Source organism: Crocodylus porosus, unplaced genomic scaffold, assembly GCF_001723895.1.
Source record: "Crocodylus porosus isolate Cpor-Errol unplaced genomic scaffold, CroPor_comp1, whole genome shotgun sequence".
Classification (NCBI taxonomy): Eukaryota; Metazoa; Chordata; order Crocodylia; family Crocodylidae; genus Crocodylus; species Crocodylus porosus.
This window is the reverse complement of record NW_017728915.1, coordinates 38,314,542-38,339,038: the sequence shown is the minus strand read 5'-3', so window position 1 is coordinate 38,339,038 and position 24,497 is coordinate 38,314,542. Positions and strand designations below refer to the sequence as shown.

The window sequence follows — 24,497 nt, the reverse complement described above, 5'->3', positions numbered from 1 at the left end:
GGATCTGGGGGAACATCTGCTCACCAGAGCGCCCCAAGGGATGACAAGATTGAAACATCACAAACTCCACCGAGACCATTTCAGGCTGGACATAAGAAAGAATTTCTTCACTGTCCGAGCCCCCAAGGTCTGGAATCGCCTGCTGCCAGAGGTGGTTCAAGCACCCACTTTGAATGCCTTCAAAACACAATTGGATGCTTATCTTGCTGGGATCCTGTGACCCCGGCTGACTTCCTGCCCTCGATGATCCTCCAGGGTCCCTTCCAGCCCTAATGTCTATGAAATCTATATATCTCTATCTAGAGATATATCTGTATCTATCTATATCTGTGTGTGTGTGTGTGTGTGTGTGTGTATGTGTGTGTGTGTGTGTGTGTGTGTGTTATCAATCTATAGAAAATTCTCCCAGCACATTGGTGGGGGCCAAAGCTTTGGCGGGGCATTGTTTTCATTTGTTCCCCCCGTTATCATCTGGATTCCCCTCCAATCAGAGCATTTTGGTTGACACTGAAATAACTGTGCTTTATTATTTCAATGACAGTCATACCATCAGTCCCAACTGGAGATGAAGACCTCGACTGTGCTAGAAGCCGAAAAACACGAAAGGACCAGAAACGACCCTGCTGCAGAGAGCTCATCATTCAGGTGTAGTGCGAGGTGAAACAAGTGGATGGAGCAGAGAAGCCTGGGGAAGACAAGATCACACGGCCCTTTTGCACGGTAGTCAGAAATCCCAGCTCGCCGCTCGGGCAATCATTCCCACCAGGATCTCTTCTGCTTTACATCAGATAAAAATGTTCCAAGGTATTTTTTTCTCCCAGTGCTCTGAGATTTAGAATAGAAATCCTTGTCTCATAAGCCAAAAAAGCACAGAATTGCAAAACAGAAGAAAGAAAAAAAAAAGCCTGGATCAAAACCTACACTCCTCACTTACAGGAAGACGCTTGGGAAAAAGTGGTGTGGAAATGAACTTCCTGAAAGAAAGGGAACTTAATGCTAACCAAACAGCCAGACACAGAGGAACTTAATCAAATAGAAGAAAGGGAAGGCCATTAAATAAACAGAAGGCAAAGTGTTGAGATTATGAATATATTAGGCTATCAGCTACCAGAAGGAGAAAATCGAGATAGAAATTATTATTGGTAAGCATGGCAGGCTGGTATCAGTGAAGTGTCCATGAGGCTTCTGGACTTTAAGGCTTTCTTTGGATATTTAGTCATCCAGAACTGATGACCGAAATCACCACTACTCACTGAACCACGTGCATTTAGGAGAAGAAAAATCTGGGTGAAGATGAATGCTCGGGAAGCGTCCTTAGGAGACGCTTGGTATTGGAGTCTGTTCCAGCAGACACCCAGGTTATAAACAAAATTCAGTGACAAATTTGGATCTAAAGACTGATCACCATGGAAGGGGTCCTGACTCACTGCAGGACTCGGAGCTGAGCTGTGGACACAATGGTGGAGGAAATAGGGCTCTTCTATGCTTTGGAAAATGTGAAGGTACTCTGTGATTTGCATGACAGCATCTTTTAGGTGAGAGAATTGAAAACTTAAGCCCAGCGTGCCAAGGCTCGTATGAGCTCATTAATGTTTTGGACAAACTTCCCATGAAATGTATGTACGGTTGGCCAAGTCCTCCAACTGTATGGATTTTGCCGTGCTGACTGGCTGCTTCAATGAAGTGATAAATTCAGAATATCTCAACCTCCCAAAGTGCCAAGTTTTACTGTTCTTAATTGGATTGGGTCCCTTTATTGTATCTGCAGTGGTGGCAAGCACACTTCCACCTGCAAACTGGATAAAAGAGTTATTTTCTTGACATGCACGTGCAAGAGTCCCACTGCACCACTGCAATTATCACAAATCTCCCTTCCAACCCATCGCAGAACGGTCGCCCTCCTCGAGACAACACGACCGCAAGGGAAAACAACTCTTTCTCCGTGCAGTCCAAGACCAAAGTGAAACTCGAGACGCCCTGGATTGTAAATGCACTTGCTCGGTTTTAATTGGGGCTGTGATTTTCAGAGGTGTCTACAGGTCCCAGGCATAGGGGACTCTTTGAGATCCTCCTGAAAACACCAGACCTTCACGCTATCGGAAACTCTTGCACCCACCAGACTCAGAGGGGGGTCAAGAGACGAGCGGCATGCTTTCCCATTTTGTGCCCTCCACAGCAGAAGATGGTGAAGCAATTTGTTTTCCATGAGAAATCAAAACCAGCCAATGCAACGTCTGCTCCCAAAAAGGTTTCGATGATTAGACTTGATTAATGATCGTGCCAGAGTATCATTCATCAGTATTAAATAACATTTTTTCATGTTAATTATACTTCCTTGGAAGCTCAAGAGTGAAATATGTTTCTTTATTACTGAGTTTCCTTTTACTTGATGGCAGGCTCACATGCTGCGCTTGTTATTTTAGGGTTGCTCTTGAGACCTGGAGCTTTATGGCAATGTTGGTCAAGAACCTCAGACAACGCGCCCTGGTTCACTGCCGAGTTATTCACTAGTCCTGGGCTTCACACTCCAGCTTGTTATTGTAGGTTTGCCTAGAAATGCTGGGAAGCACACGCTTCTTACGGGAAGGCGGCTCACAAGCCTGAGCTCCTAGCTTTAGAGGAGGTTTTTTTTTCCCTTTTTCTTTGGGGAAAAACAGCCATAAAGACTCTCGGCTGGAAAACAACATGCAAGGAATGATGCCTTTTTTTACAAAGACGCAGAACAAGGAAGGAATAAAGTAGGTCAAACTTTGGGCTGTCCCAGTGTCCCGTTATGGCCGAAACAGGGAGGGGGAAGAGACGCACACCACAAAACACAAATGTGAAATGAGGTTTTCGCACTCTTCCGCTTATTCATCCCCTCTGACACTGGCTCACTTTTCTATAGACCAGGTCTGTTCCAGCTTCCCAACATCCCAATGGATCAGTTTCTTTCTTGGACATGCATAACCACTTGCGGCTTTAATGTGGCACCTGCATTGTATTTTTGACATATAGGGGAATGGCAAAAAGCCAGAGAGCTGTGGAAACATGCTATCGCATCCTACTCACGTTCACATAACTTGGACGATGGATGTTTCCATGTTGCTGGAGGTACTTGCATGTTAAAGAACGTGAGATCTGTGTGCAGAACCCAATTTGGGGCTGCGGTTTTCACATGTATACCCCCCACGTGCCAGATAAAAGTAGCCGCTGGCAAGAAAGGATGGTGAATGACCCATTCAAGAGCCTAACGCTGTCCCTACATCTGCTGCTTTGTGAGCATAAGTGATTATTGGGTTGGATCTGTGTTCATTTATGCCAGTTTTCCATGGAAGATCATTGAATTATTCCTGACTTATGCTGTCCAGGGAAATTGAGAAACATAATTGGTAAGATTTTAGGAAAAACTCTCTCACAAGGAGGGTAGTAAAACACTGGAACAGGTTGCCCAGAGAGGTGGTGGATTCTCCATCCTTGGAGGTTTTTAAGGCTTGACAAAGCCCTGGCTGGGATGATCTAGTTCTTTGAGCAGAGGGTTGGACTACATGTGCCCTCCTTAACCCTCAGTTTCTATTATTTTATAATGTCCCTGGACTGCAATACTTAGGATCTTACAATGTAAACTGAATCACAAAGAGACTTTTAAGAAAGCCATTTTAAGTATTAATCTTAAAATGAGGTGCTATACCTCCAAATAAGCCAGCAATGTATACAGTTTGAAAGACACAATCTCTGCTTACGCAGCTGGGGGTAAGTGTAGGTATTGTTTTTAAGTCACATCCATGCATGTACATGCACACACACAAATATATTAGCCTTTATGTCATACCCTAACTCTATACTCTTAGTCCTCACCATATTAGGGCTAAGATTTTCAGAAACACATATTCAGAAACACCCTGCTCAAACTGTGAGATTAAATGTTGCAGAGCCTACTCTTTATGAGAGATCCCCAATTCAAACACTGCTCAGTTCCCTGGCCCTTCCTGGACTCCAACAGCAAACACTTTTCCAAGTGAAGATCCAGCCCTATGAAGGAAGAAAGTACCTACAACGCCAGTACATCTGCTAGGTACTTTGCTCGTGGTGTTGACGGTTCACTGATTCTGTTGTGATAAACCCAGCTACTTTGCAAGGAGGTAAGGAACATAATGCTGCAAAGATGAGAGCTTGCTATCTTGGATGTGTGTGTATAAACACACATGAATGTATATGCATGTACACACAAACATCCATCCATCCATCCATCCCACAGCAAACTGCTGAATGAAGGAGCTGCACCCTTTAAAGCAGAACTGTTGCAAATAGCCAAAGATGAGAGCTTGCCATCTTGGCAATGCATGTGAATGCATATGCATGTACACACAAACATCCATCCATCCATCTCCCTACCTATCACGCTGCAGCAAACTGCTGAATGAAGTAGCGGCAGCCTTTAAAGAAGTGTAGCAAATAGCCAAGAGACTCATCCTCAATTCAGCAACCTGCATGATCTTGGCAAGTGTGACCATCTACTGGAGGGGTGGGGGAGGGGGGGTCAGTCCCTTCCATGGCTTTCAGTCACAGGCCATAATTTTGCCCAAGCGGGTCTAGAGAGCTGTGCTCAGATTCATAGAGTCATTCAGAAGAACCCAGGGGCTGGAAGGGATCTCACAAGATCATCAGGTCCACCCCTGCAAAGATCAATTCCTGGCTGAGAAGTTGGTGCTTTGTACCTGGGACATTTGAAGGGGCGGGCATGAAATGGTGAGCTCTTTTTAAACTCAAAGGAACAACACTGAAATGTAGTAGCCAAACTCCCCCCATCACCGCCACCACCACCCATTCTCAGACTGTCCGAATCCTGCGGCAAACACCAGCCTCAGCCATAACCACAGCGTAATTCATAGTGTACAGTGTGTCCCTGGCACAGAAGGTCTAGTTATTATGGGATAAATGGAAAGTCCCCAAAGCTCACTGAAGTCACCATTGAATCCTTCCTCATAGTTTCATAGTTGGTAGGGTCGGAAGGGACCTGAACAGATCATCAAATCCGACCCCCTGCACTGTCCTAAGCTTCCCAGGCTTCCCTATGATTTCAGCTCCATGGAGGCAGAGCCCTTTCAAATACTCTTCTCAGGAGAACAGAAAAATGGGTGGGAAAGGGGGTGGGGGGGGGGAAGAAAAAAAAAAATCAACAACGGGGTTCCTGTAGGATAGCACAGAGTGCTGACCTCCACAAACCCATAATTACTGGTTGGACATTTTTGGAAGAAAGGAGCATCAGTAGCTATTGAGCATGGGAGCTAGGGATACCGCCTCTGAATCACAGCTTCCTAGGCTGGAGGCTGCAAGTGGGAGAGGAACAGCGGGGTCGGGGAAAAACACCCTGGTCAGACCCAGTTCACTCCCCTTCCAGCATCCGCTCTCTGCTGCTGCACGACACAGGGGACTGGGCAAGACGGACCTCTGGTCTGAGCCAGTCGATGGCAAATCTTATGCTGCCTTCAAACAACAATTTTAAAAACCAGTTCACAATTAAAGACATGCAGCCCTGGCTTAAAACATGCAACAGCGACACAGAAAACATTTCGCACAGCGTGTGTAGAAGATGATATGCCCATGAAAGGGGAAATAAAGAACTCTTTTCTTACCGTTGGTTAAACTCTTTTGCGTGCAGAGGGATAGTCTTGCCGGAGTCTATAGCAAGAAGCTAACCCGGGTTGCTTCTCGCGTCGCTGTTTTGGGCTGTTGTCTCCTGCCTGAAACCTTTAGAAAGACAGGGCGTGTTAGTGCTTTCATTTAAGATGCTGTAAAAAGATTGAGGTGATTTTACTTTGATCTTTGCTGATCACTCTACTCCCATTACTACCTTAAACCACAACTTGGGGAAAGAGCCTGGAAAGTTTTAGAAGGAAAGAGTAAAAAAAGTAAGAGTAGCAGAAGAAATAGCTCTTGCAGCAGTTGAGCTAATGCTATTTCTCTAGACTACGTGACCCTTTCTAGAGACCTCCACAAAACTCTCAGCAGTAGACTCAATCCCAGCATAACCTCTACAGACCAGTTGCTCTCATCTGATGGTTGTTGGTGGCTCTTTTGAAATGCTTTGTTAACTGTTGACACCCAGCAGCCAGGTATCCTCTTCATTTTCATTTCCATTACATCTGGTTCACACTCATCCCTTTATCTTGCACTTACCCCTGCCCCAATCAGGGTTAGATGCAACGATAAAAAGCCAGAAATGCCCAGGCTCAGCCTGGACCGGTTTGATGGATAAATAAAGCTCGCTGCTTTCCAAGTCTGGCAGCCAGGCACTAAATTCACACGTTTCAAGAAAATGAGTAGAGGGAACAATAAGCTGGTTTGATGGAGGGGAAAAATATTCCCGTCAGAAATGGCTCATCTTCCAGGTTCATCTGCACTCAGGAATCATGCAGTGGGGTGACCCGTTGACCCAGTTTAGCTCGATTCAGCTCCCTTCACTCCCTCTGGGGCATCTGAAGAGTATATCATGTCATCCCTTTCCCAACCCCCGGCTCATCAGACACCAAAGGCACCTCCTCCATGGCATTCCCGCTGCTACAATGTCAAAGGATAGGACACCAGACCAAACCCTCCCTCTGGCTAGTGCATTACCCAGACAGGGGCAAACATTCAGCACAGTCTGAAGGCACTTGAGTGTCATTTTTTTGACAATGCAGGGTACCTTTCCAGACCACTGGACATTTCTTGTCATGGCTAATAGGGGGAAAAGAGGCTCCAGTCAACCAAGAATGGATTCTAGCAGGCCCTACAGGTAATTCTTCAAATGTACCAATTAAGAAAACCCCGCAGAACTTTTTTAGTTAATCTGTTTAAAACATCGACATCAACGAAGACCAGGATTTCCCCCCTCCCAAGTCTATATGTATATATAGAAATGCAGACTTGAGCTGCCTGGAAGCTTTAGATTGCAATGAGCTTAGTTCCAGGCCAAGAGACCTGTGAAAAATAATTGCATCATATATTGCATGCTTGATTTTACATGGTGATGTGATGCAACTAGCAACTCCTTAGTACGTACTGGCTGATTTGCGGTCTCCCTGGTTTTCCCAATTTGTCCAAGACACACCTATCACTCAGCAGACAAAAGTATGGAGTGACCACAGTTACCACTGAGGTTATTCAGCATTTTCCTAGTGTGCCCATGTGTGCCGGGGTGGGAGAAGAAAGAGTAGGAATACCTTGCATCATAAAGCCGGTCAACATTTGCTTCAATTTGACTAATTCTCTTCCATCATTTCTGGTTTTGATACACATTTAAAGAAAAAGAAGGGGGGAGGGGATTATTTTCTGTGATATCATCCCCATATTCTTTGCAAGCAGGTGGAATTTTCCCAGTATTTTCCATTAAAATTCAGTATGTTGCATTATAACAGGAAAATCAAATTTGACAGAATTTTAGCCCCCCATAATTCCCTTTTCATCATAAGATGAGCAAACTGGAAGTCGCTCTGCAACATAGTAAAGCATGAGAATCACAAGCTGATTTTGCCACTCTACCTGATTTTATTATATGTATCATTTCAATTAATACTCTGCACTAAATGATGGCTTCTACAGAGCACCTTTAACACATGTTGTAAATGCCTTATTCTGGTAGGAAAAAGGGATAAACCACAGTTGTTTCCCTAACCCTAAAAAATGACAGCTGGAAAGACAATAAAACTAAGCCCCTCCCCTCATTCTGAACACCCCCCCCCCCCCAAATGTCTTCCATCAAATGTCACCCTCAAAAAACAGTTGAGATGAGGACTGCCTTTTCTTTTCCTGCTGTACCTATGGCAAAAGTCTCTGCCACTCTCTGCACCCATTTCCCCTCTTATCCTTTGTCTGTCTTCTCTATTGAGGACAGAAGCTCTGAGGCATGTCTTAGCTACAGTTTAGAAATGCTAACTGAAAAATTATTTGCTACTCCGATTATTGCAAGTGGAAATGGCCCATGCAGTTAGCCATGTAGGTGCATGCATGTAAATTTAATGTGCTACTTTGCATCCTTTTTGCAGAGGCACAGCTGAACATCAGGCCCTTTGCAACCAAATGAGCTTGTTCCACTCAAGGATTTTTGATTTTGGGGTTTGAAAAAGAGAGACACCATGAACAATAAATATTTCATTGACTCTGAGAGAGAACCCACAGTGTAATCCTTTTCCTCGACACATCCTTAACATAGTTTAATGGCTCTTGACAATAATTTACCTTGTACTAGCCCCAGGCTGTCAAACCACTGTCAGGTCTTTGTAGCAGATCGAGGATACAGGTAAAATAGCTGAAACTTGGTTAAAGAAATTGCAGTTACAATTTACACAACATTTTGAATAGTCAGCAAGGATATTTTTTTCCTGCAGAGAAGTTGGAAACCAAACTTTACTGTACCTGAGTTTTTTTCACCCCCTTCTAATCTTCAACTTATTTAAACACTGGGGGAAAGCTGGACAGTCCACATCTCTCCCACATGTACCACTGGTTGTAGAAATTGGTATGCTTTAAACTACAAACAATGGGCTGCTAGACTTATTTATTATTTAGATTGATATCCCACCCTGCCCAGAGAGGCTCAGAACAGCTACAGTCTCTGATTTTAAACAAAGTAAAATCAGACTAAAAAGAGGCCTGGGTTGACTTTTGACACTAATAATCACAGGGGAAGAGCAAGAGTTAATTAATTAATTAAGGTTTTCCCACTGCTTTGAGATCCATGGGTGAAAGATGCTGAAGCAGGCCAACATGCTATGCCAGAACCCTGACAGGAAAGGCTCAAACTCCCGAACAAAGCCAAGGGAGGCTCATTTTTCAAGGGACTCGCTATTGACTGACAAACATACTCCTGGGCATTACAGCTTCCCACCCTGCCAAATACCGTGCACATTGCCAAGGTCAGGTTCTCTCTCTCTCCTTTGGCTCTGTTGCTCAGGGAGCCTTTCCCCCCCAACTTGCATCAACACCTGGGGCTCCTTCCACCCTCCTACATGGGACCAGTCCCTGTGGTTTCAAGAAGTCTAATCATTTCAGTGACTGCTGAAGGATCACACCCCCAAACATTTCTATCCCACCCCTAGGGAATAAATAGGTCCCCAGGCAGCAACAGGAATGGAGAGAGAAAGCATGACTCCAGCAATTTGCATGGTATTTGGCAGGGCTGGAGAGCGATGGCAACAATTTGCCTGCAGTCTCATGAAAACTGCTTGTCAAAGATTTTCCAAACTCTGAAAAGTACATAGATATATATTTGCAAGTAACCACCAGACTCGATCAACTCATCTTGACCGAATACTCCACAATGACATTATTCCACAATGGCATAATCCTTGGAGAAAAACCACAGCATTCTTGGACCCAAAACAGAAACTCGACACATGTAATACCTAATACTAGAGTATACTTTATACTTTGTTTTCCTATGAGTCATTTTCCATCCCACTGTCTGTTGAAAATGTTTTCTGTTTATTTATTAAAGGTTCGCTCAATGGCTTTATTGACTACAGAAAAAAAGGCAGAGGGAGAGGAAGAGACTGAGAAAAAGAGAGGGAGAGAGAGATTCGGCATCCCAGAAACCTGCCACTGAAACTGCCCTAACTAAAGCCATCTGCTCAAGTCAAAAGCCACAGCCTCTAAAATCCTTCTGCCAAGTCCAAATTTTACTTAAAGGGATAGTGATAAAAATGTTCGGCTTCAAACTAGAGGGTTCCCCCACACACACATTTTTAAATGAAATATTGTTATGAACTCTACAAAGGGAAGGCTTTTAAAAAAAAAATAAGTTTCCAGTTTATGTGCAACTTCTGTCCCTAATCCAGAGATCTGAGATGATCAGCAGCACCAGAAATGCGAGGGGAGTAATCAAATACTTACAATTAAAAACACATATGCATATGCAAATTGCAATCCTAGTTAATCAAAAAACAGTACTTTCCTGTTCGCTATTTGGGCCTCATGCCATTATTTACTGGTTCATTTCTTGACGGCATAATGATAGAAGCAAATCAAGGGGGTGCATGTAGATGATGGCTTTAAACACCAGTTCAGGGAGGGTGTTTCATGTATAGGCAGCAACACAGAAGAAGTCAGGGAGAAATGCAACAGAAAGCAAGTGCTGGGCATGAGAGAGATGTTGTTGGTAGAGACAGGTCAAGCAGGTGAGAGGTACAGACAAGAGTGCATGAGCAGGGAGGGACACGGTCACGAAGGTGCCCTGGATGTGCAGGGTACGTATGCACTGGGTACGCTGAGCAAAAGGGACCAGAAGATGGAGTCAGAGAGGGAAGCAATACAGCCCTGCAGCAGGAAGGAAGGTGGGCTTAGCAGCTGCATTTTGCTGATCTCAAGAGGCAGCATGAATGTCAAAGGAAGCCGGATACGGGGGATTGTGTAAGAGGTGACAAAAGCCTGCACAAGACTTTTGGCTGCCTGGGCATAGGTGAGGACTGATCAGGAGAGACGTTTCTAACCTGTAATTCAACCTGTTGGCTGGGGCCAGGAGTCGCTCTCAGAGGCACTGGGACTCCGAAATCTCTAAATCACGGGTCCTCAGCGGCTTTCTTCCAACTCTGCAGGGCTAGCAGCTTCCTCGTGCACCACGCACCAGCCCCAGTCATCCGGGGCAAGGGCAGCCTTTCTCCACCCCTCACCACTCATTTGCTCCAGAGAACAGGGGTAGGTAGCCGCTGCTACACAGTACATACCATTGTATAATTCATTGCCTCGCACTTGGACTAAGAAGCCAGGCAGGAGGTGGGAGATGCATTTATTCCTCCCCCTGGGTATACTGCTCCAGCCACCACTGTCTATTCCAGATGTTCCAGGCCAGACTCAAAAAGCAGCCAGGGGGATGGAAGTAGATGCAAGTTAGGTATCTTTATGAATGAGAATTTATAGGTAGGGGAATTTCCAGACATATTAGCTAGAAACATGACAAGATAATGATCAATCTTCAGCCGTCAGAGCGTATGCTGCTCATGGCTCTCAGAGCATCCAGCAGAAATATCTCCCTACAGACAGGTATCCAGGTTGCAGCCGTATTGGTCTAGAGCTAAAGGCAATCAGGACTCATAGTAGAGATGATATCGTTTGTTAAACCAACAAGATTTTTGCAAATAAAAGTCTTTAATTGCAAGCAATTGCAATTAAGAGCTTGCAATGAAAGAATTTTTTTTTGCAAAAATCTTGCTGATGTAATAAAAGATATCATCTCTACTATGAGTCCTGATTGCCCGTCCCTACAGACAAGCACTCATGGCATTGCACTGGACAGAGCACAAGAGGGGTTGTACACCATCCTCTGAATCCTTCTGCACCAGCCGCGGGTCAGCAGCTTGGACGGCTTTTCAGCCCGATTCAAGGTCATGTGAGGTAGATGCTGTCTACCCACTCAGAGATCCAGGCCCTCCCAGTCTGCGCATCTTGAATGCCGATCCAAAAAGCCCCCAAAAAGCTACTTTGAGAGAGGTAAGATGGATGGCTTGTTTCAAGCTGTGGCTCGCACCACACTTTGAAGCATGGCACTAGCTGCGGTGCGGGGGTCTTTGTGCACGTCTCTGATGCTTCTGCAGTGACCCTGAGAGATGCACGCCCCAGTCACCTGCATCCTCTCTGCATGCACCAGACCCAGAAATGGGGCCCTTGAGGCTGCCCCCAAATCCATCAGAGACAACCCCAGAGTGGGGGAGAGGTAAGGAGCAGGGCTGTGCTTCTCAGCGATGCGCCATGGATGCAGCGGACACACCCTTCATGAATGCATACTAATTTCCTATTTGCTGACTCCTTTAAAGACATCTTGGAGACACTTAGGGAGTAGCGCCAAACCCGCCGACCCCAGTGCTACCCACTGGGTGCTGAACAATGGCGGTGTCCGAGGTCACCAAAGCAACGCGGCCCATCTGTGCTAATCACTGGTGAATCAGGCGGTCAAGCGTTCACGGTCTGCACAGCAACAGATTAACTGCAAGACTTGATCCGTGCGATGGGCGCCACGAACCGGAGGACGCATAACAAACATGCCTCGTCTCCTGACGATGCTCCTTCTGCGGGGATGAAGGAGCACATTGTGCACGGCTCACCAGGCACATCAGAGCTCATCAAACCCCTCCCTCCGATGGAAGCTGCCTCTTCCCCAACCTCACTGGTATCTTTCCACGTCTTCACCAAGCCTCCCCCGCAAATCTCCAGCCCCAGCCCACTGCCCTCGCTGTCAGGAGGTCCTCAATGTACATGCTACACACTGCCCTTGTTCTCATTCCTAAACAAAGTGAGTAAAGGTCAAAATATAGTCCCCGCACGAGAGCACATTTGTTGTCCAGATGGGAACAAACCATGAAGTCTTTTTGTGCAGGTTGAATGGACAAATATACACTCCACAGGCCAGCACCACGGTGACCTCTGCATTGTACACGATGAGCTCATATTTCCCCCGTGGCTTCTGCACTGGAGATTTGGTTTGGAAACAGCACGACTGATTCAGGCGGCCTCCGTGAGTCGAGCAGAAGCCAAATTTGCCTCGCTGTGCCTGCAGCTTATTTAAAAGGCTTGGGAATCTGGATGCACACTTTGTGCTTGCCACAAAACCCCAGCACAGGTAACTCGGGAGTTTTTTTCCCCCTCACTTCCTATTTGCTACCACTCAAAAAATAACCCAGGAGCATGGATTTCAAGAAGACTGCAGAGAGCGATAAAGAGCTTGGGGTTGAGATTGGCATGAGCTAAAGCATGTTTCTGAAGGCAACCAGACTAACTCAAGTTGCAGCAAGGGAAGTTGAGGTTGAATATTAGGAAAAACGTTTTCAGTAGGAGAACAGTAAAGCACTGGAACAGGTTATGCAGAGAGGTGGTGGACTCTCCATCTGTGGGGGTTTTGAATCCCCAACTAGACAAAGCCCTTGGCCGGCTGGCCTTGCTTGGAGCGGGGGGGGGACTAGATGTAACTTCCTGAGCTCCCTTCCCACCCTCATTGTCTGTGATTCTAACTCATTGGTTTCTAAATATCATGGAAAAAAACCCACTTCCTTATTCACCCCATCCTGTGATGGGTGTTTTTGGAGGAAGAGCCGAGAATGGCTAGAACTGATTCCCTGCAAGCTTCCCACCTTCACAAAATGCCAGCTAGCTCTTATTAAAGTCACACTGCACATCAGGCACAGGGAAGCTGCAAACCTGATTCAGAGCCCTTGGACATGGTTGACAGTGGGCACATCTGCACGTGCATTAAGTTTAATACTTGCAATAACAGGTATTAACTTAATGCGCTGTAATCAGAACTACTGCGCAGTAGCACGGGCGCACATCTTTTACGTGACACTAATGCGCAGTAGATTAATTCTACTGCGCATTAGCATGCCTTTCACCATGACACATTAATGCGCAGTAGAATTAGTCTACTGAACTTCTAGCATCTCATGTAGACGTGCCCTGGGTGACTTAACTGGTACTGTGCTGCTTGCTGTTATTTAGTATTTGCTTCGCAGAAGCACCTCTGAGATAAGTCATGGTTGGACAAGCAAAGCATGGTGCAAACACAGAAGCAAAAGTCGGCTCTTCAAAAGGGCTTGCAAGCTAAGTCCAAGAACAAGCTAAGTGCACAGCAACCAGGGCAATGGAAGCATTACTCTACACAGACAAATAAGACAATTCCCAATCTTCCTCCTGTCTTTTTTTCTTAATCTCTGACTTTAATTTTTCTAAGCTCCACATCCTCCCCAAAGCTAAGTGGTTTTTCGTTTTTTTTTAAAAAAACCCCAAACCCTTCAGTGATTCCCAAAGGCAAAATTAGGTCTTTATTATTTATTTTATGGCCACGAATGGATTTGATTTTGCCTGGCCTCATGACAAGGGCAGTGGGTTCCCGGAGAAGAAATACTGCTCACTTTCACCTCCACTACTGGCATCCTATGAAACTATAAGGCCTCTTCTATTCTGTTTCCAGACTGAACTGTCAGGCAAGCAGAATGCCCCTAATAACAAGAGAGCTGTTGTACTCTCCCTGCACCTTTCCTATCCCAGTCGAAATGCCAAGCTAATGCAATATGAAAGCAATTAGCCAATCCTAAAGAAGAAAGCCATTCTCCGGGATGGTTTCAAGCATGCAAATGTAATGATGATGTTTGCAGTTTGTGGCACAATGGAAAACTGCTAATAAAAGTTTCTATTGTGTCAGAAGTGTAATGCTAACCACATGGTGTTTCTCTCTTGGGTTCCCATTCGGCTCCATCAGCTCACAATGGCTTGGAAGCTTCCAGCCCGGATTTCATAGAGGTCAGTGCCCATGCTAAAATAGGGGAGGGAGGCTAGATTTAAGGCTTCAGCAAAGAGCATCTCTGAAAAGCTCTCCAGCTGTATTACTAGGTCCATTTGAAGGGTCACTGTCATGTTTAGCAAAATGGTCCATTTTCTCTCAGGATGGTCTTTATGGCCAGGCCAGGCACAGAGGCTCTAGATGCAGAGATTAAAACCCAACATTTTCAAACTCCAGGGCCTAAAATTAGACTCTTTTCACCCTAAGGAGGCACTGAAACTCATGGCCTGGTGTTTTACAGTGCTGAGCATCTCCAGCTTCCCTCGTCAGTGGGGTCTGAGGTTGGCGGGCACTTCTGAAGATAGGGTCACTCATTGATGTGCTTGGATAGACGTATAAAGAGCTCCACCGGCATCTCCAGATGCCAAGGTAGCATCTGCAGGAACAAGGTCAGAAAATGAAAAAAAATCAAGTAACCGAATGCCACATATTTCTGTCTCTCTTCCACAGAAAGCTCATCGCTCGACAGAGCGATCTGAATTTTGCCATTTCTCCTCCCATTCACTTGAGTATCATCGCATACCTCCATCCTTAGTCTCTCCTTAGATCTGCCCCATGAGAGAGAGGTGCATAGGACACGTACATGTACAACGTGCTGCCCACAGATAGCATTGGTGCCAAAAACTGGGAATCTGCAAAATATGCCTGTTCAAGGAAAGTCAGAGAGGACTAAGCGACTCCATCTGAAACTGGTGGCTTAAGTGTGTTTCTTTAATGCAGCCAAATAGCTTTATTTCTATGTATTTGTTAATAATCTCATTATTTGCAAGACCCATGTGCTCCTTATTAGCCTCCATATTTCAATATTGAAGGGACATCTGAGGCTGGTTAGTCTGTTTGTGTCGGGTCCATCTTCAGCTTTTTGGTATTTCCTGATGGGCACACGGCCAAATCAGAGCATCATCCTTTTATTAAAAAAAGAAAATAAAAAGGGTACAAAAACCTTTCTATAGAGCAGCTACAAGCAATTGCCTCCCAGAGCAGATGTCAATCTACAGAGTATAGCAGGCCATTCTCCTTTGGACTTCAATATAAAAGTTAGCCCTCTTGGACCTGGGCACCCATCTGATGATGAGCAAGGGAAGGGAAATAGCTTTAGGATTTGGGTGCATTTCAGCAGGGACTGTCTTTCAATGTTTCTTTTTGTTTGAAGGAGGATCAGAGAAAGAGGCTGTGGCGGAAGCAGATGTCAGCAGCATGTCTGCAAGCATTAGAAACGTTGCCAACACCTGAACCTGTTCTACCCAATTTCCTCTTTTAATTTAATAGCCGGACAGTCGTTCAGGTAGCTGTGGAGCCAGAGTGCCGCCTGCTGAAAGGCGGCACAGGTCAGAGGCAGCAATGCAAGCAGTGAGCAACCCGCCCATGCCAGGTGAGATCCCTTCTCCCCGAGCATCACTGGCTTCACAGCAACACGTGGTAGGCTAGACCCATGTCTCCGAATCCACATAGAAATCCCATGTTTCACTGAACTGGTGCATGGAAAACTTTACTCAAGTCTTACGCTCCTTTTCCCCACAAAAGCTCAACTTAGATTTGGCATCTGGACCTTTCTGGGAAAGATTAAGAGCTTTCAAGCGGAGGAACACGGACAGGTCAAATGACTCTGCTCAGGGGCTTGGAGCAAGTCAGAGGCTCATTTTAGGTGAGAAGATTTGCCAAACCACCTTGCTCCCATTTCCACACAGAGCAAAAACCTGGAAACACCTAACATACGGTTGTATTTCAGAGTGTGCATCTGAGCCAGAGCCGCACGGAGCTTGAAGGGTTTAGGTCAAAGTGATCCTGTTTTAAATCCTCGCCTGGGCTGAGTCCAGGTGCCACAGATGAGGTCTGCTAGACGGAGGATTTAAACTCATCTTTGCAAATATGCTGCCACTGGGTGCCTGTTTGGATAAATGAGACATTGCAGGGCAGTTTGCCTGCACTGACCTTGGCCCAAGCAAGTGGTGCACAAAGCCAGTCCAGTCCATCCTTGTCCCCAGGAACCAAAGCTGAAGTCCTCTCCCCCAGGACCTCGGAGTGGAAGCACAGGACTGAAAACCCACTGGCATGCAGCCCCACCCAGCTCCCAAAGGATGAAAGCTTCACTTGTTGCCTCTTGCAGCCATGTGCTCCGCAGGAAGGAGCAAGTCATCCTGCTGCATCACTCGGATGGCATGTGATGAATGACTAATTATTCTTATCAAATGCTGGGTGGAGGGAATTGAAGAAGTGACGTTCCCAGGCAGCGATCAGATGGCTGCTGCATTGTCTGATGGATGATGGATGGTTGCAGAGATGATAATGCAGACTAGCCCCCCGCCCCACCCCTTTTTTTTTCCTGGCACAGCTTCTTAGGAGCTGCCAGAAATCCTGCAGCCTTTGCTCTGTGAATGCTGCCTCCACCCCGATGTCCAGGTGTAACGTATCGCGGCTGTATAATACATGACTGCTATTGCAGTTGCCAGCAGGGATCAAACTTGACATAAGCCCCTAGCAGTTTTGTTAAAAGGAGACAACTGGTAGCTGCAAAGCAGGAGACCCTCTTAGTCTCTGGAGCGGGTCATTAGAGACAGAGAGAGAGAAAGAGAGAAAAAGAGGTTTCTCTGGCACGGCCAGACCACACTGGCATAGATGGCTAGGCAGATGGATCAGCTGCTGTCTCTAATTTCCTTGGTGGGGGGTAAAAATGTGTCCCAGTATTTAACAAAATATGGAGGCCTTAGCAAAGAGAAGAGATATGAGCAGGAGTTAATGGGCAATTGCATTGGTTATACAAAGAAATATTCAGAAACACACAGAGCTGAGTTGGCAGGTCACACCAGTGACGGGGAAAGGCAGGAGAAGCTAAACAGTCGCCTGTTTCCCTTACACGGGTGCAGCCAATTTCAAATGAAACCGCACGGCCTGCAAGTGCCCCGTTAGGGTTAATAGGGATTCTTCCTCTGCCGCACCACTCCTTGCATTGCTCTTGACTAGCATCATGCCTGAATGTCTCAAGTCTAATCGCTCAGCTATCCACAATGAACCCTCCTGTGCAAGCCACCCCTACCCGGGTTTGTCGCCGGCTTTCGATGCAAGGCTGAGCCAAGTGCAATGCCTTTGAGAGGCTGCACTGGGAAGCTGAGGAATAATTCATATCCATCTGCCACCAGGCCTGTTCCATCACTTCTGTTATTTATTTTGAACCATTACACGGACCCTCAAGGGCCTTCCCCGTTCTGTCTTCCTGACAACTCTCCCTCGTCACCGGGGAGAGAGACCTGTCCAATGTAGCATTCCAGCCTGACACTTAATCAACATGATGCCTCATTAATAGCACCGCCAGGATGATGAGATCCGAGCGGCGTGGGCGCTCTTCAGCATCAGGCAGAAGCAGGCAGCAGACAGGAGGCTTTCAGATCACGAGCCTTATCCTCTTCCTATTTGCTTTCAAGGCATCACATGCAGCAGTCTGAGATGGGGCTAAAGTGATCTCAGGGATGTATCTGGCAGCCGTGTTGGCCCGAGACAAAAAGAAATGCAAAACTCTAGACCTCGTGGCTCAGTGAGGATACCTTTTATTAGACCAACTAAGGAATAACAAAAAAAAATCTTTCTCTGCAAGCTTTTGGGCAATAAGCGCCCTTCCCCCGGCTCAGGGACAATTAAAGATGATAAAAAGTCCCCATTGGTAGAAAAATAATTTTTGCACAAAGGAAGCTGAAGGTGGAAGTCTGTTCCTCTGGGTCCATGAGAGCATCCTTTTCCTAAGACCTGATGTGCAAAGCAGTGTAAAGACACCCACGGACTTCGACTCGCACCTTGCTGACCGCCTGCTGTTTCCAGGGCTGTGGGGAGAACCGGGAGGAGAGGAGGGGACATTCATTCAGAGGCAACGATTCATTCTCCGTTGATCCCAGTTCTCTGCCTTAGGGGTTTTACGGAGCAGGGCGATATTTGCCCCTGCTCCAGATCTCTGCTACACTGCAGGCATCTTTTCCTGCGCGGCTGTATCCCAGACCTAGGTTTGTACAGCGACCACCCATGGCTGGGACAACAAACGAAGCAGAGCTGAGCCGGCTAGTGCCAAACCTGAAACCACAGTGGCCCTGCTGCGGACATGTGCTGTTTCTGATCCCAGTTCCCCAGAGGCATGGCATACTGGGCCCACTGGGCTTCGGACATTTATTGGAGTCTGTTCTGCTGGGTCGGTGGAGATGGGCTGTCGTTTGGATGCATTCATTTCCTTTCAGACCTAATGGAAACGCTTTCAAACTGGTGGGGACAAAGGGGGCATAGATCTGCGCGTGAGCCTCCAGGATCAAACTCTGCTTGGCAGCTGCCTGTTCCACAGAGGAAAAAGTATTTCACAAGTGTCTGTTTATTTTCCATTCCTCATTTCCAGATAGCCCGGTGCTGTGTGCATTCCTTGTGCTCGCTTGCATTCCTGGTCCGGTAGCAAATTTGCCTGGGGGCAGCAGTGGAGGAGGCGGAGCAGCTAACCGAGCATTAAAAGAAACCAGGGTCCATCAGGAGATGGTTTCAGATGCATTCACGCCAAATCAGATCTGTTCTCATCCCACAAATGTTTGCTGGGCTGCTGGGCTGCCAGGCTCCACTGTGGACTTAGGAGCAACTTTCCCAGCTTCAGGGAAGTTTAGGTTCAGATTCAAGCTTTGTCTTTGGCCCCTCGCAATGCAACAGGTCTACCCCGAATTTCAACGCCAAGTTCTTCACGTCCCGATCTGAACGTCACGTTCCAAGCCTGGTCTCAGTCAAGCTTTTTGCAACAAATCCAAGAATTTCACCTGCTTTTTGTGGAGCCACATTTCCCTAGGAACTTCCTAGGTAGGTGGCTGTGAACCTTTGCAAACAAATCTGGGCCACAGTTTGCAAAAATGCAGTCCTGTCCCCCATGCATACTAGCAAGGGTTTCAGGTGCTCTACTTCCCATGGCAAAAAGAAGCCGGGCCGCGTTGTGTGGTCCAAGCAGTTGGGTTCAGCCGAACTGGAAGCTCGGTTAGCTAAAATGTGAACCCACAAGAACACAACCTCATGCAAAGCAAAACCAGTTGCGGTCAGAAAACGCCGTGTGCAAAGTTTGGAGTGGCGCTGGGCAGCGGCCCTACGTTTCATCTGAAGTTCTTCCAGCACTCGCGGCCCCAGTCTAGATTTTGCTAAGCCACTGGCCCGCCTGCAGGATTTAATGCAATTCTCTGAGCAGACCTATTAGTTTATTACTCCATAATTGGAGACAGGCCTGAACATAAATCCTAAATCGGAGCACTTCTGGAGAAGTATTGAGTTCAGACCCGAGCCCCAGGATTGCACGTTTCCCCTGTCTTTATGCTGGGCTTGACTGAAAACCCAGCTATAAGATGTTCAGGGGGGTTGCAACCAGACTATGGCATGGACCACTCCCTCATATGCCAGCTGCTTCTGTATCTCATGTACCTAGAGGTGCCGATTTTATTCTGGACTTACTCTACCAGAGTAACAAAACAGGATTTGTGCTTTTCATATCACACAGCAGCTCTTCAAGCCATCAGGCACCGCTGCTTTGTGAGGGCTTCTTGCTGCAGAACGAAAATAAGGGAGGAAGGGACTGGGGACTTTGACTGAATCACCTTAGAGGGTCCTAATGAAAGTGAAAAATAGATGGGCATGATGCAAAAGGAAGAGTCATCCTACAGCTGGGTGGGTAGAATGGCATCTGCTAAACCCCTTACCTTCGTGAGCTAGAAGACACAGCTCAGGTGGGGATTTTTTAAAGATTATTTCATCAAATTACTGCTACTTCATTAAGTTTTATTTTTTAAACCACTTCCCACCCCCACTACAGAATCAAAATGTGTAAATACGCACAGACGCCTATCCACATCAAGTTTAAAAAGTGACAAACTTTTAAAAAGTTTAAAAAGTGACAAAATAGAAATAATGCAAAATTTGCATAAGGTAATTTATAAAAGCACTGGGCTAAGTTTTGCTGATTTTACTCCATCACATCAACATAAATGCAAATCAGTTCCACTGGCAACCGTGAAGCTGAACACGTGGGCAAATGGCATGCACGTGCCAGCACCACGAGGCGAGCCGAGTCCTTCCGGTTTTACACCCGTGTAACAGAATAATATCTGGTCTGCTGATTATACCCACATTTTACTTTGTGTTTACAGCGCTATAAAGGGAAATGAGCACAACACTATTCCAGGCATTTTTGAATGACATGAAAGATGCTTGCCTTTCGAATGCCCATGCCGTGCCTGCTTTGGCAAAGGTGAACCGGCTTCCCGGCTGGTTAACCCAGCAAGGTCCCTTCCACCAGCATCGAAGTAACTCAACAGCGTCTCTACTGCAGGGTGAAAACATGGACCCAGTGGGTAAAAACTAATGAGATGTAACATCAGGGACCGGGAGTGCCTGTTAGCGATCAGCTGTGAATTCGCTTTGGGTGTAAATCAGAATAGAGCCGCGACACCTCTTCTATCAGCTTTTGATTTAGAGTCGACACGCCCGGCATGGAGAGCCAACGTGTCTTGTGGCAGCGACGTTAATCATTATTGCAAGCTGCAGCCCCCCGCGTGTGTGGCCGGACTGTAAATCATGGTCTCCCAGATCCTACCCGTCAGCAGAGCAACATGCAGACGGGATCCTGCCGCTCCTTCAGACATGGGAGGCTTTATTCATATCAGGAGCAGTGCTGCACACCGAGCAAAAGGAGCACGCTCAAACCATGTCAAACAACCTACAGGGATTTTCCAGTTGCACAAGATAAGGAACAATTCCCAAATGGCCCGAGCTAGATGGAGGCAGGTTTGGGACCTAGAAGAGGATAATATCCAAATGGCCTGAGCTAGATGGTCACAAACCTGCCTCCTAGAAGATGAGTTAGGGCAAGGGATTTGAAGGACAGAAATCCTATTCAGAGGTGACAGAGAAAATGGAAGACAGGGACTGGACGGAGGATGAGCACACAATGCTTTGATTGTGCCCATGCCGACACCAAGAGCATATAATGTTATTTAATGTCACTGGGGCCTCCCAACAACTGCAAATGCACTCAGCTCAGTCCAAATCATAGAATCACAGGGCTGGAAGAGATGTTAAAGGTCATCTGGTCCAACATGAATGCTGCTCCTAAATCATGCTTATCTTACTTCTTCTTGAAAATCTCCACTGAAGGATATACCGCAAGGTCCCTGGGCAGTCTTCTTCCACAGCCTCCCTGTTCACCAGCCAGGAAGTTCACCCTGATGCCTAATCTAAATCTACTTGGCTGCCATTTCAAGCCATTGCTTTGCATTCAAAGCAGACCAATTTTCCCTCTTTTTTAAGGCATCTCTTCAAATATATGAAAACTGCTATCGTGTCCTGTCTTAATCGTCTTTTCTCTAGCGCTCTCAGCCTTTCTCCGTCCAGCTTGCCTTCCAACTTCTGGATTATTTTTGTTGTCCATCTTTGGACTCTCCAAGTTCGCCATGCCCTTCTTCACAAGCGGAGCCCAGAATTGCACACAATACTCTACATGAGGCTTCACCAGCACTGAGCAGCCTGGCACAATCACCTCCTAGGCCTTATTTCAAATACTCCTGTTGATGTAGAGCCAAGTATCTATCCTTCTTGGAGCAATTTGATCTAGTCCATGTTCAACCAGTTCACTCATGGGACAGCCACGCGGGACTTTATCAAAAGTTTTACTAAGGTCCAAGTGCACCCTTGTCAACTGTATTCCTTTCATCCAACCAACTAGTTACTTTGTCAAAGGAGATCAACTGGTTTTGGCACAGTTTGTTCTCAACAAATCCATGCTGGTTGTTCACAATCAACTTTCCTTCCTCCAGACGCTTACAAACTGACTTCTTTGTAGTAATTCCCTGGGTCCTGGAGTATTTCAGGCTCCTGGACACCTATAGTCCACAAGGCATGTGTTCCTATTGACTTGAGAATTGCAATCCTTACGAAAGGCCCCAAAAGTCAGATGTACAACCTCACATCTGTGATGTGAAGATTGCAGCAGTGTTAGGGAGCTGAAAAGCAGCTGGAGAAGGCAGTTTGGATAGGGCACTAAGGCAGGAGGTATCTGGGATTCTCCTTCGTGGCTTGGGGTGGCCCTATGGTTTAAAAAACATGGAGAGAAGGCTGTTTTCCCCAGCAGGGAAAGCCAGATTTAAAAACAAAAGCCAGGGTGTGATTTTGAAAGCAACTTTTAATTTTGCTTGAGACTTTCTTGACATTTTTGGTGGTGCATGACATACTTGAAATTGAAAAAAAAAAACAACCCTGAAAATGAATACGAGAATACTCCTTTTCTGTCCCCATCTTGAAAAAGAAAAAAAACAACAACACATGGGCTTCCATTTCTTTGACTTTCATTCTGATGCATCCTGGGTTTTTTCAGTCCAATCCAAATTTTGCTTTGTGTCAACATTTCATTTGGAACACGTCGTTTTTCAAGGGGTGGGGAAGCCAGCTATCATCAAAACTCCATTTTTTATGATCTTTATTTCCCCTACCTAGATAAAGCACTTCAAACTCTCGGAATGAATGGTTCGGGATGAATGCAAAGGAGAAAGAAGAGGTCTGCCAGACCCGACAGCTTGGGAGCTGAAGGAAAGATCTGCAACATGTTGCCTTGGACAACGATCTTTGACAGCATGGATACAGTCAGAAGTGAATGAAAATGGCCTCTTATATTTGTTGCTCATAGACAATGTTTGTGCATCTCTTTAGTCATCTGGTTATAGTTTGCCAGAAAAACAGGGAGGAGGGGGAAGGGTTGCTTCTGCCAGGGGCCAAGAGAGCTGCAGAAGGTGGAACCTGGAACCGTGTCCTGACTCATGCATCATCCACAAAATGCACCCGCCAAGTTCAGATTCCAGCATCTTTATTGCTGGTGCTGGTTGGACAAGAGATTTGAAGCAGAACGAGAAGCTGGAGTACACAGATTGCGCTGAGCTGGCATCAGCAGGAATTAGAAAAGTCTTGCCCTAGCTTGTAAACAGAATGGATTTTATACTGAAATTGTTGATAGAGATGAAAGATGAGCCCCAGCCAAACGCTCTACAACTCTGGGGATGTTTAAGTCTGGACCTGAACTTTGCAGCTGGATCTTATATTTATAATAGGCTGAACCAAAAGCCAAGAACTCCGCGGAAGATCAAATCCAGGTCTGGATCACGCAGCTTGGTCCCATTCCTAATCTAGTCATTTGTCTAGTATGGGATTTTCTAAACACACATCACCACGGGATCTAAATGTTTCCTATATACATTAAATCTGCACAGCCTTATCTCTAGCAAATCTCATGGTGTTTTCGCCTAAGTAAGGAAGCTCTGTTCGAGGAAGATGACATGCATGCACACGCACTTATTACTGAACACACATGCATATCCCGCCACTTCTAATGGATGCTAGATGCCCGATCACAAACAGGAGCTCTGCGGCATGGCCTGAAAGCAATCAGACTCTGGAAGAGCCAAACATCCTGCGCGAGAACTGAATCCAGAACGAAGAGCGCGTTCACGCTTTATTTCCTCTAGAGCTCTGGAAGCATCATCCGTCAGCTATTTCGGAGGTGTGATCATGGACGTAGTTAGACCCTGAGCTGCCAGCGACTTTGAAGATCAAGATAAAGGACTGAACTTCAGTCTGTACAAGCCGTTGAAGAAGCCAGGGTACAGGAGTCATGTGTTCATGTTTAGAGCCTGTGCACGGACATCCACCTGCAGGTCACTCAGGCCCTGCCCCAGTTTGACAAACGGAGGTCTGATGGTTTGGATGGAGAAAGTCCCAGCGTTGAAATATCCCCCCCGGACTCACCTGCCTGTTGCTTGCCTCAAGGACGGGAGTGAAGATGTAGACTAATACCCAGGAGGTGTCATCCCAGCACTGCTAAAGTCAATGGAAGTTTTGTCACCTATTCCAATGAGGCCAGGTTTCACACAAGAGCCTTACCTGGTTATGAAGAGATAATCCCAAGTGATGAGACCATTTTAGGAGGTTTAAAGCTTGGGTGTGATTGGGGCAAGTATCCAGAACTTATCCAAACTTCATGAGCTTACGACTTTAGGATCAGAACATGCATGCTCTTGCTCCCATTACTTTTACCATAGGTCTCTACTTGAACGAATCCAAATTCCTTTTGGGTAAGAGTAATTCCTATTAATTAAAGGCTGTTCTGTTGGCTTTGGCAGGCATGCTCATGCACTGAAGGGTAAGTAGGACAGGAAATCCTTTATCTGGAAATCTT

General features: G+C 46.2%; 1 protein-coding gene across 1 annotated transcript in view; it reads right to left on the bottom strand.

Moving 5' to 3' along the window:
• The window catches only part of ZNF469 (zinc finger protein 469), a 224,473-nt gene that overhangs the window by 156,471 nt on the left and 43,505 nt on the right, over nt 1-24,497 (bottom strand). The window contains exon 2 of the mRNA XM_019536011.1: nt 5,616-5,730. The gene's annotated coding sequence lies outside the window, so the exon portion shown is untranslated. The remainder of the gene's footprint in view (nt 1-5,615; nt 5,731-24,497) is intronic.